Below are 9100 nucleotides of genomic sequence, written 5' to 3'. Positions count from 1 at the left end.
TTTTAATTATGATTCCCATATCCTTGACCTTGGTTTTGACCACCATAACCTTGGTGGTTATAGTTGCCTCGGAAACCTTGGTTTCTATAACCCCCATTGTGGTTATAAATATCAAAATTCCCATTAGGATAGTTCCTATTCCCATTATTTCTTTGATTATCAAATCTAGGTCCAACATTTTTATTAGACACATAGTTCACATGTTCATTCTTATTGCCCACATAATCATCACATCCATCAAAAGAAGCATTAGGACAATTTGAAGCATCATGGTCATATGATTCACACAAATCACAAAACATATAACCACTAGACATGTTGCTAGAAGGGGGAAGGGGATTTGGGTTAGGAAATGTACCTCTCCCCTTATTTTGGGAGGGAATAATTCATGCATGAGAAGAAGCACTCTCAAGTTTGGCTTTGATAGAGGTCATTTCCTTCCCTAATTCCGAGATTTGTGAGGACAAGTTGTTGATGGCATTGATGTGATCAACTGAATACACCGAAGCACCACTTTTGCTGTTGTTTCACGCTCATCATCTTGCCAATCCATATAATGCCTCACTACATCTTCACTGACGTCCACCACTCTCTCCTTCGTCTTGTTCATTATTGGTCCTCCGGCTCCCGCATCAAGACAAGATTTTCCTCGATGGCTTAAACCTCCATAGAAATATTTGAATGACTTGATAGGTAGGAATCCCATGGTGTGGGCAATCTCTTTGGTATTCCTTATACCTCTCCCATGCCTCATAAAGACTTTCATTGGGTTTTTGCTTAAAGCTTTGGATAAGAGCTCTAGCTTCGGCCGTTTTCTTTTGAGGATAGAACTGAGATAGAAACTCCTTAGTCACTTCATCCCGTCCTCAAGGAGTTTGGTTTCACCTCTTTGTCCAACCACTCCAATGCACGTCCAATGAGAGAAAAAGGGAAAAGCTTAAGGCGAATAAACTCTTGAGAAATCCCATTCACCTTGATTGTGTTGTAATATTTCTCGAACTCCTTAAGATGATTGAGGGGACTCTCATGCTTTGCACCACTATATTGACGCCTCTCTATCAAAGTTATCATGACCCATCTAATCCCACTCTCATACCTATAGGCTCCCGGAACTCCTAGCTCCTTTAATGCCACTCTTGAATTTTCTCCCATGCTTCAAATGACACTAGAGAACACCCACGTGCTCTACGTATACAATCTCAAAAGAAACAATTCGTAGCACGGCTACAAATGTAGCCTAAAAGAAAGAAAATCTTTTTGTATTTTTTTAAAATAAATGGAATAGACTCAATCAACAATAGCAAATAACCATGCCATTCCCTGGCAACGACGCCATTTTTGACGAGGAAATACCCTAGGTCGTTGGTGACTAAGTTCCCCAATCAAAACTAAATTTGTACAACCAAACCCAACCCTAGGTATAGGGGTAAGTCCGGGTCGAACCCTAGGGAATGTGGTATTTACTACGGCCTCAAGCTAAGCTATTCCAAAGGTTAAATGAGGGTTGGCCTAACAAGTCTAACAACGCAATTAAACGATTACTAGAAAGATACAAAAAATGCTAGGGAATCGGGATTCACATGCACTCATGATAAGTACGTTAATTGGGAAAGAAATCGATCAAGCACACAATGCGAGGGATAGCAAGAAATGCAATCAAAATCACTCAAAAGGCTATTTCCTAGGGTCAAGCTAGATGTCTCTACAAATAACTTCAAAGGAAAATTGCAAATTGAGATCAATCGATAATAATAACTTCCAAATCAATTGTTCGTGTCATTGAAACCTATTATGCAATCTTCCTACTCTAATTTATTCAATTGAAGTCCTTAGAGGTACGAAGAAGAAGGAAGGTCTATAAACATCTAAAACAGAGATTTAGCAAGCAAAGAAGAACGGATAGTTCCATGAGTACTTAGATCAATCGCCTTTTATTTTCTTCTAGTTTTAAATAATTTTAATCAATTAATTAGTGTTGTTATATCACTTTAAATAAACTCTAATTAATTAATTAATTCACATAGTATTCTTTTGTTAATAAAAGACTAGAATTGGAATAACTAATTGATGTTTTATCACTTAAGTCAAGGCGAATCTTGATTCATTTCTTGTTCCTTTCACGAGTTTGAATCAAAACAAAATAACAACATTCGTTGCAATAGACTTTTTGTGGTTAATGCTTGTAAATAAAATCAACTTAGTTTTTAGGAATTGTGTTGCAAATACAATTTGGTTATGAAATTGTGAAAAAAGAAAGAGCTAATAGAGGCCGCACTATGGCTAGGGTTGCGATTCTCAAAGAGAACATTTTCTTGTACCCTCGCTCCAGAACTCATTTCTAGTTTAGTAGACCAATTTGCGCATGGGTAAACTTATTATTCATGCTAAATATCCCTTAAACTCTAATTGGGAGAAAGGTGTGCACGAGGTTTATGAGTTTTCCTAAAACTCATTGGCGACTCTCTATTGGTTACTTATAAAAATAAAAAATAAAAAATAAATAAAAAAAAAACAGTAATGATGGACTCAATTCTAATTCAAGTCGCCCAAACAGTCAGGAATTCAAATCCTAATACACCCTAAAAGTGTAGAGTCCTAAGCTTTTAAAGGGCCCAAGGGCATAGAAGAAATGGGATTCCTAATGACGGGCTACCCTCCTCACAATAGCCTTTCCATATAAAATACTACTCCATAGCTATGTTGAAATCTTTACATACCTTGGGATTGTGCACACTTAGAGAGGAAAACTGGAATAAAGGAATTGATTTTCTATATGTTGAAATTTATGTTACAATCTTGTGATTTTAGAATAAATGATAATTGGATTTGTTGGAATAATTGAGTTTGGAAATGAATTATATATATTTTGAAATGATAAATTTAACCATCGATTTTGTATTGGAATTTACAAAGCATGATTAATTAAATAGAACGAGTTGCTTATCTTGCATTTAAATGTACTTAGCTTATTTGCTAACCCCTACTTTTTATTTTAGTTTGGTTTGTCGTGCTTACCATATTTGGTAAGGAGTCGTGATTTCAGGTGTGGAGCCAATGTGCGCATTAGGGATCATAAGATTGATTTGTAGGGTTATTTTAGGTACTTTAATTGGAATTTCATGAATTATATGCATACACACCTAAATAAGATTTCATGCATATACAAATAAAGGATCAGATCAAGTTTCGAATTAACCTTTGATGCATGAATTTGGGCTTGTTTACTTCACCTTATTTTTGCTTATCTAATCTGATCTGAACTGGTCTAATATGATTTGATCTGATTGTGTGATTTGACAAAACTTTGACCATATGTGTACAATAATCTATAAAGAAAAAATACATAAGTGGGGTCTTTTTAGATTCGAAATAATATGTATTTTATTAAAAATGTAATTTTCATATTTTTTTATTACAAAATTAAAGATATTTAATTTAGCGATAAAAAATCGCAAATAAAACGATGATCTGAACTTATTTATTTCTAAAATAAATAAAAATAAGTTGAACTTAACAAGACCTTACCATCTGCAACTTTCTTCTTTACAGAAGATAAAGAGCCTCAAACGTGATCCTCTTTTCGATCCACCAACTTGAATCAATACTCCAACAATACTAGTTAGACGGGAGAGCCTTCCACACTTTCTTGGAGTTGAAAACCAGTTTAGAGTACCTAAAATAATATAATCTCATTGTGGCATTTTTGGATTTACTCTAAATTTGGAAATTAGATTTGGCTCAATTCCAAAATTTTAAAATATAAGCTAATTTATTGAATTGAAATTCCGACTTTAAAGTTGTCATTCCAAATTCCAACATAGTTAGAAAAAGCCCAACTCTCTCTCCAAGCCTAATTTCTCAAATTCTCTCTCCTAGGCTGGATTCCCTATTTTCTCTCTCCTCCATTGAAGAAGATCGTGAGTTCTCTACTACGAAGTATAAAGAAGCATGTTCTTCTCCATTAAAGGAACTACTCAGCTTTCTCGATTTCCTCCGTCGAAGTGTTTCGTCGATTAATCCTCCATTGTAGTGGCTTTTGAGCTCTCTTTGCCATTGAAGCTTACCTTGAATCCTCCATTAAAGCGTACCTTAATCCTCCCTTGCAGTAGCTTTTGAATTTCTCTACTCTTCAAATCTCCCCTCTTTTTGATCTGTGTGATAAGTTTTTTATTTTCCCCTAATTTTTTTATTGTGTAATTGTAAAACCACGTATTTTTATACGTATTTTAATTTAAATTATTTAACGAAGTATTAAAATAATTCGAAATGAATTATTTATGGTATTTTATTAATTTAAAATGGTCCATTTTTTATTTATTTAATCGTTTTGGAAATATTTATATTATGATTTAGAAACTTTGGGGTATATTATTTTATAAAAAGAAGTTTTAAGGTCAATGGAACTTTAAAGAAAGTCAATGACTAGTTTGATTAGGAGAAAGAATCATTAAGGGTAGAAGGGGAATTTAAGTTAGGAGGGTTTTGAGAGAGGGTATAAATATCTATCACATGGGCGTATTAAACTTTGCCTAAGGTGGAGAATATCCAAAGGTAAATCTCTTTCTCTCTCCTCTTATTTCTCCATTCCCTTAATTTTCCCCCTCCCCTTTTCTCACCTTGCACGACACACACACACACACACACACCACCGCATAGGTGGACGACTGCCACAACCACCACCGGCCGGCCACCACCAGCATTCGCCGACAGCTGCAGCCGGTGGGAGGCGACAACAATCATCCTCCCTCCTTTGTGCGTGTGGGTTCGAACAATATATATATATATATATATATATATATATATATATATATATATATATATATATATATATATATATATATATATATATATATATATATATATATATATATATATATATATATATGAAAACCCTAGATTTCTAAATTATTGATTATTGATGGAATTTGATCGTAGTTGGTTAAAACTATTGACATTAAGGTTTTTAAACAAAATTACAGCAAATTTATAAGCTTTTACAATGCTGGAAATTTTATATAAAGGCTAGAATTATGTTTCTTGAAAGGATTTTTAATTACCCATTAATTAGGGATAGTTAAAATTAATTTTCAGCATGTTTAGAAGGTTTAAAAGTGATTTAAAGAGTGTATATATATTGCTGAAAATTTATTATGAATAGGTATTAATGTCTCTTTGTAAATTTGGGTTGTAGGAGACTTCCAAGTGAGTGATTTCATGTAGTCGTGGCGATTTTAAGATCATATTCGAGGTACGTTTACGTACTCGGTAATCATTTAAGTGCTCGAAGCATGCTAGGCTTTGTTTAATTAATTCCAAGGTAATATCATGATAGGTGGTGGTTGGAATTGTTGATTAGATTGATGTTGGTGATTTATTTTGTGAAGTATGGATTCATTGTGGTGAATTGATGATTGGAATTAGTTATGTTGGCATGTTGATTATGAACAACACTTTTATTATTGGCATGACTGAGAACATGATTAATAAAACTAATAAGTGTTTAATTGAGTTTTGAATATAAAAAGGGAATTTTATTATGGTTCATATAATTTCACTAGAGTCAAGGACACAATTCCTTCATGATTCATATGTGTAGTAGATTAAGGATTTTAAAGTATTTTCTTTATTCGTGTTAATAATAAAGTTAGTGTATTTTTCATTGCCAATTTTAGTAAGTTAGAATATTTGAATATAGCCTTACGTAATCACGTAGCGATAATAAATCTAAGCTTCTCTCTACAGTATTTATAAGTTTTATTCTACTGTATTCTTAGAGAGGAATCTAGGGGTGTTACTAAATGATAGCAATTTTCAGGTCTTACAAAAAGGTTAAAATTGGAAATTTTAAATTGATGGGCAGACTTATGAGGACATATAGGATAGAGTTTTCATAAAATTATTTTACAACTAAGTACTATATTTTCTTTCTCGTCACTCTAGTTCTTTGATATTTTAGAAATTTTCAATACAAGATAAATCTATAACTAATACTAAAATAGCAACCGCTGACATCATTCTATTATAAAATTAGACACATGTCATATTTTCATAAAAAAAATTCCCTCCAAAACTATAAATGATGTCATCATTTAATGACTTTTATTTTATTTTAATAAAATTTTGGTCAATTATATTATTAGTATCAATTTTCGAGAAATACCTGCGAAAGTTTCAGTAAAAGAATTATCACGAACGACAATAATTTCCCTAAAATCGAAAATTCTACTAATCTTGATGTAACTCAAAAATATAAACATTTGTGGGTTCAATGCGAAAATTGTTATGCATTAAATTACAAGAAATTACTTAAGTCAAAAATGGGTATTTGTGAACAATGTGGATATCATTTGAAAATGAAAAACCAATCTATTCTCTCTTTCAATAACAATTTAATTATTCTTCATGAGGTACCCCTTTCATCATTTGATTTTTCTATGAGTTCTTAATGTTTGATTTATTATTTGTTTTGGGAATTTTATTTGTTTTTAATCTTATTATGACAAAAATAAACAAATTTTAGAAATTTTATTTGTTCAAATCGTGCGTCACACGAGACTAATCTAGTTACTTCTAACCCTGACTCCAATAAAGAAGAAAATTACAATAAACACAAGCCCGAAGCCTAAAATTATTAATTTATTTAACCTAAACAAGAGAAGTTGCCACTCTGGTATGAGTAAGCTATTTAACTTTTAAATAGCAGTGAATATTTAACATTAAATATTTGTAAAATACTTTAAATAGTACATTGTCATAGTTAAATTTAACCATTACAACATATTCTCATCGGAATAATAAAGTATAAAATTTGTATGAAGATACACTCTTAGGAATTCTACCGTTAAATTAGAACAACGAATGACACATTTAAATTACACAAAGCTGATCTTGATTTACAAATTTATAAATAGATATTGCCGGAGTCACATTCAACAATGGTGTATTTCGCCGGGAGTTTACTAGCGACCACTAAAACTGATGTTTCCTTGATAAAAGGAAAGTTTTTAATTTTGACGCCAATTGCCCTTTCTTAGGAATCACGCTTAGAGCTTCAGCAGGCGGGAAAAGGTCAAAATATATCCCATATCTATATATATATTAAAACTCAATGAGAAGACATGAATCCGCCACGTGTCATCATGAATAGGCAAATGAAGTGGCGCCATGTCATACAGTTACTATAATTCATAAAAAAAAATAAAAAATAATAAAATAAAAATAAAAAATAAAAATAAAAATTGAATTGTTAGTATCAACGTTCAAACTTATGCCCCCAATTTATGAGAATGTTTTTAAGATGATTAATCACCAGCATTATTCTCTTGATAAGTAACTCTCATAACCCCCATTCATGAGGATGTTTGAGGTGATTATTCACCTTCCTAACTCCTTTGATGCTTGGAATTTCTCTTCTATGTTCTTTCATGTTTCTCTATAAATAGAAGAAGCTTTTTTTTTTTTTTTTTTTTTTTTTTTTTTTTTTTTTTTTTTTTTTTTCTGATTTTTACACTTCAAAAATACATCCACACAATATTCTATACACATTCTCTATTGGGCATAAGTTACTTGACTCAAACCTTCCACCCAAAAGTGTCTTTGTGTGGAAGTGGTGTGTTAAATTTAGGGAACGTGCCGACGAATACAATTGAGCACATTGGTTGCGCCGGAAATTCATTTTCAAGTCAATGAATTGTATCACAAGACACCGATATTGTTCCATTGTTTGTGAGATTATCTTTTTGATCTTACTTAAATATTTTTATACTATTTGTATTAGACTACTCCTTTATTTACAACAAATGTAACTAATTTAATCTATATTTGTATTTTATCACATAATTTTTATTATAAAACCTCATTTATGATATACATATAATGACCCATTTGAGATTTTAAATTTATGATGTGTCGCAATCTTATGTCTCACATATGTGGAGCAATTAAATGTGTACATTAACGAGTATATATCCCGCCTTTGCCTTCTTTGGGGGACATTTCTTGTGTTTGGCTTCTTCATGAGATTAGAGATAGCATTCTTCAGCTGTCTGTTTGCCGAATTCGTAACGTTCGTTCATAAAGGTTGAATTACTCTTGCGCATTGGTTGGCAATTCGTGCTTGACGTCGACAATTTCTTTTTTGGTCGTTTTAGGTCCTTGTTGCGTTTGTGATTTGTGTTGTAGTGAGCATCGTCAAAATAAATAAATAAGTAAATAAATTATAATAACGAGTATAAAACTCTTAGATGGAGCAATTATTTAAGAATTGTGGATTATATAATCAATGAAAAATTGACAAGAATAATCTCAATTTGCTCCGTCCGCCCATAATAATCTCAACTTTCGATTATTTTTTAATAATCCCAACTTTATATTTTATCTGCCCAAAACAGTCCCAAGTGACCGGTGACCTGTTAAACAGGCAATATTTTTTTTTTAATGGTTTAATGTTGGTCAAAAATTTTAAAAATTAATTATTATTATTATTGTTATTAACTAATTAATTAAAAAAAAACCGCCACCGGCACCGCCCCAAGCCCTCCCCATTCGACCTGCGCCACCCCCTCCCCCTTCCCTTGCCAACGACGGACCCAACTACCCATGGAGCCGCCCCTACCTTCTCCCGGCCGTTAGCCCTCCCCCCACCCCAAAACCCTTCTCCCCTTCGACCGCTCTTTCCCCCACCCTGGAAGCCTAGCCATTATTGAAACCACCATTAATGAATTCAAACTTCAATCAGGAAAAATAAAAAATCATGTACAAAAAATTGCAAAAAAAACAAAATTCTTACAATTCGCCATGGTTAATGATGAAAACTCCAAAGTGAAAGAGAAAGAAAGAGAGGAATTTGATGAAAGTGAAAGAGTTTTTTTTCTCTTCTGCTGGATTGAGAAGAGAAGGATGAACCCTACATACCCAAATTTTCTTGCAGTCAAAATTTCTAATTTTCGATTACTAGTAACAGGTCGGGGCGGCGCCGGAGGAGGGGACACCGGGAGGATTCTTCGCGGCAGCCGGCGCCAGGGAGGCATGTGGTTGGGCTGGGCGTCCGGGTGTGTACTGGCAGTGGGGTGGTTAGGTTGAAGAAGGCTTGTTTATGTAT

At 33.1% G+C, this 9100-nt stretch overlaps 1 non-coding gene across 1 annotated transcript; it reads left to right on the top strand.

Moving 5' to 3' along the window:
* The first annotated feature begins 699 nt into the window (after window positions 1-699).
* On the top strand, window positions 700-805 carry LOC145577147 (small nucleolar RNA R71). Its single transcript, XR_014098634.1, has one exon. It is a non-coding gene; the product is annotated as a small nucleolar RNA R71 (small nucleolar RNA).
* Window positions 806-9100: the final 8295 nt, after the last annotated feature.

This window comes from Chenopodium album, chromosome 13 (assembly GCF_948465745.1).
Source record: "Chenopodium album chromosome 13, dcCheAlbu1.1, whole genome shotgun sequence".
Classification (NCBI taxonomy): Eukaryota; Viridiplantae; Streptophyta; class Magnoliopsida; order Caryophyllales; family Amaranthaceae; genus Chenopodium; species Chenopodium album.
Note: the sequence above shows the minus strand (reverse complement) of the source record. Positions and strands in the feature narration are given on the sequence as shown.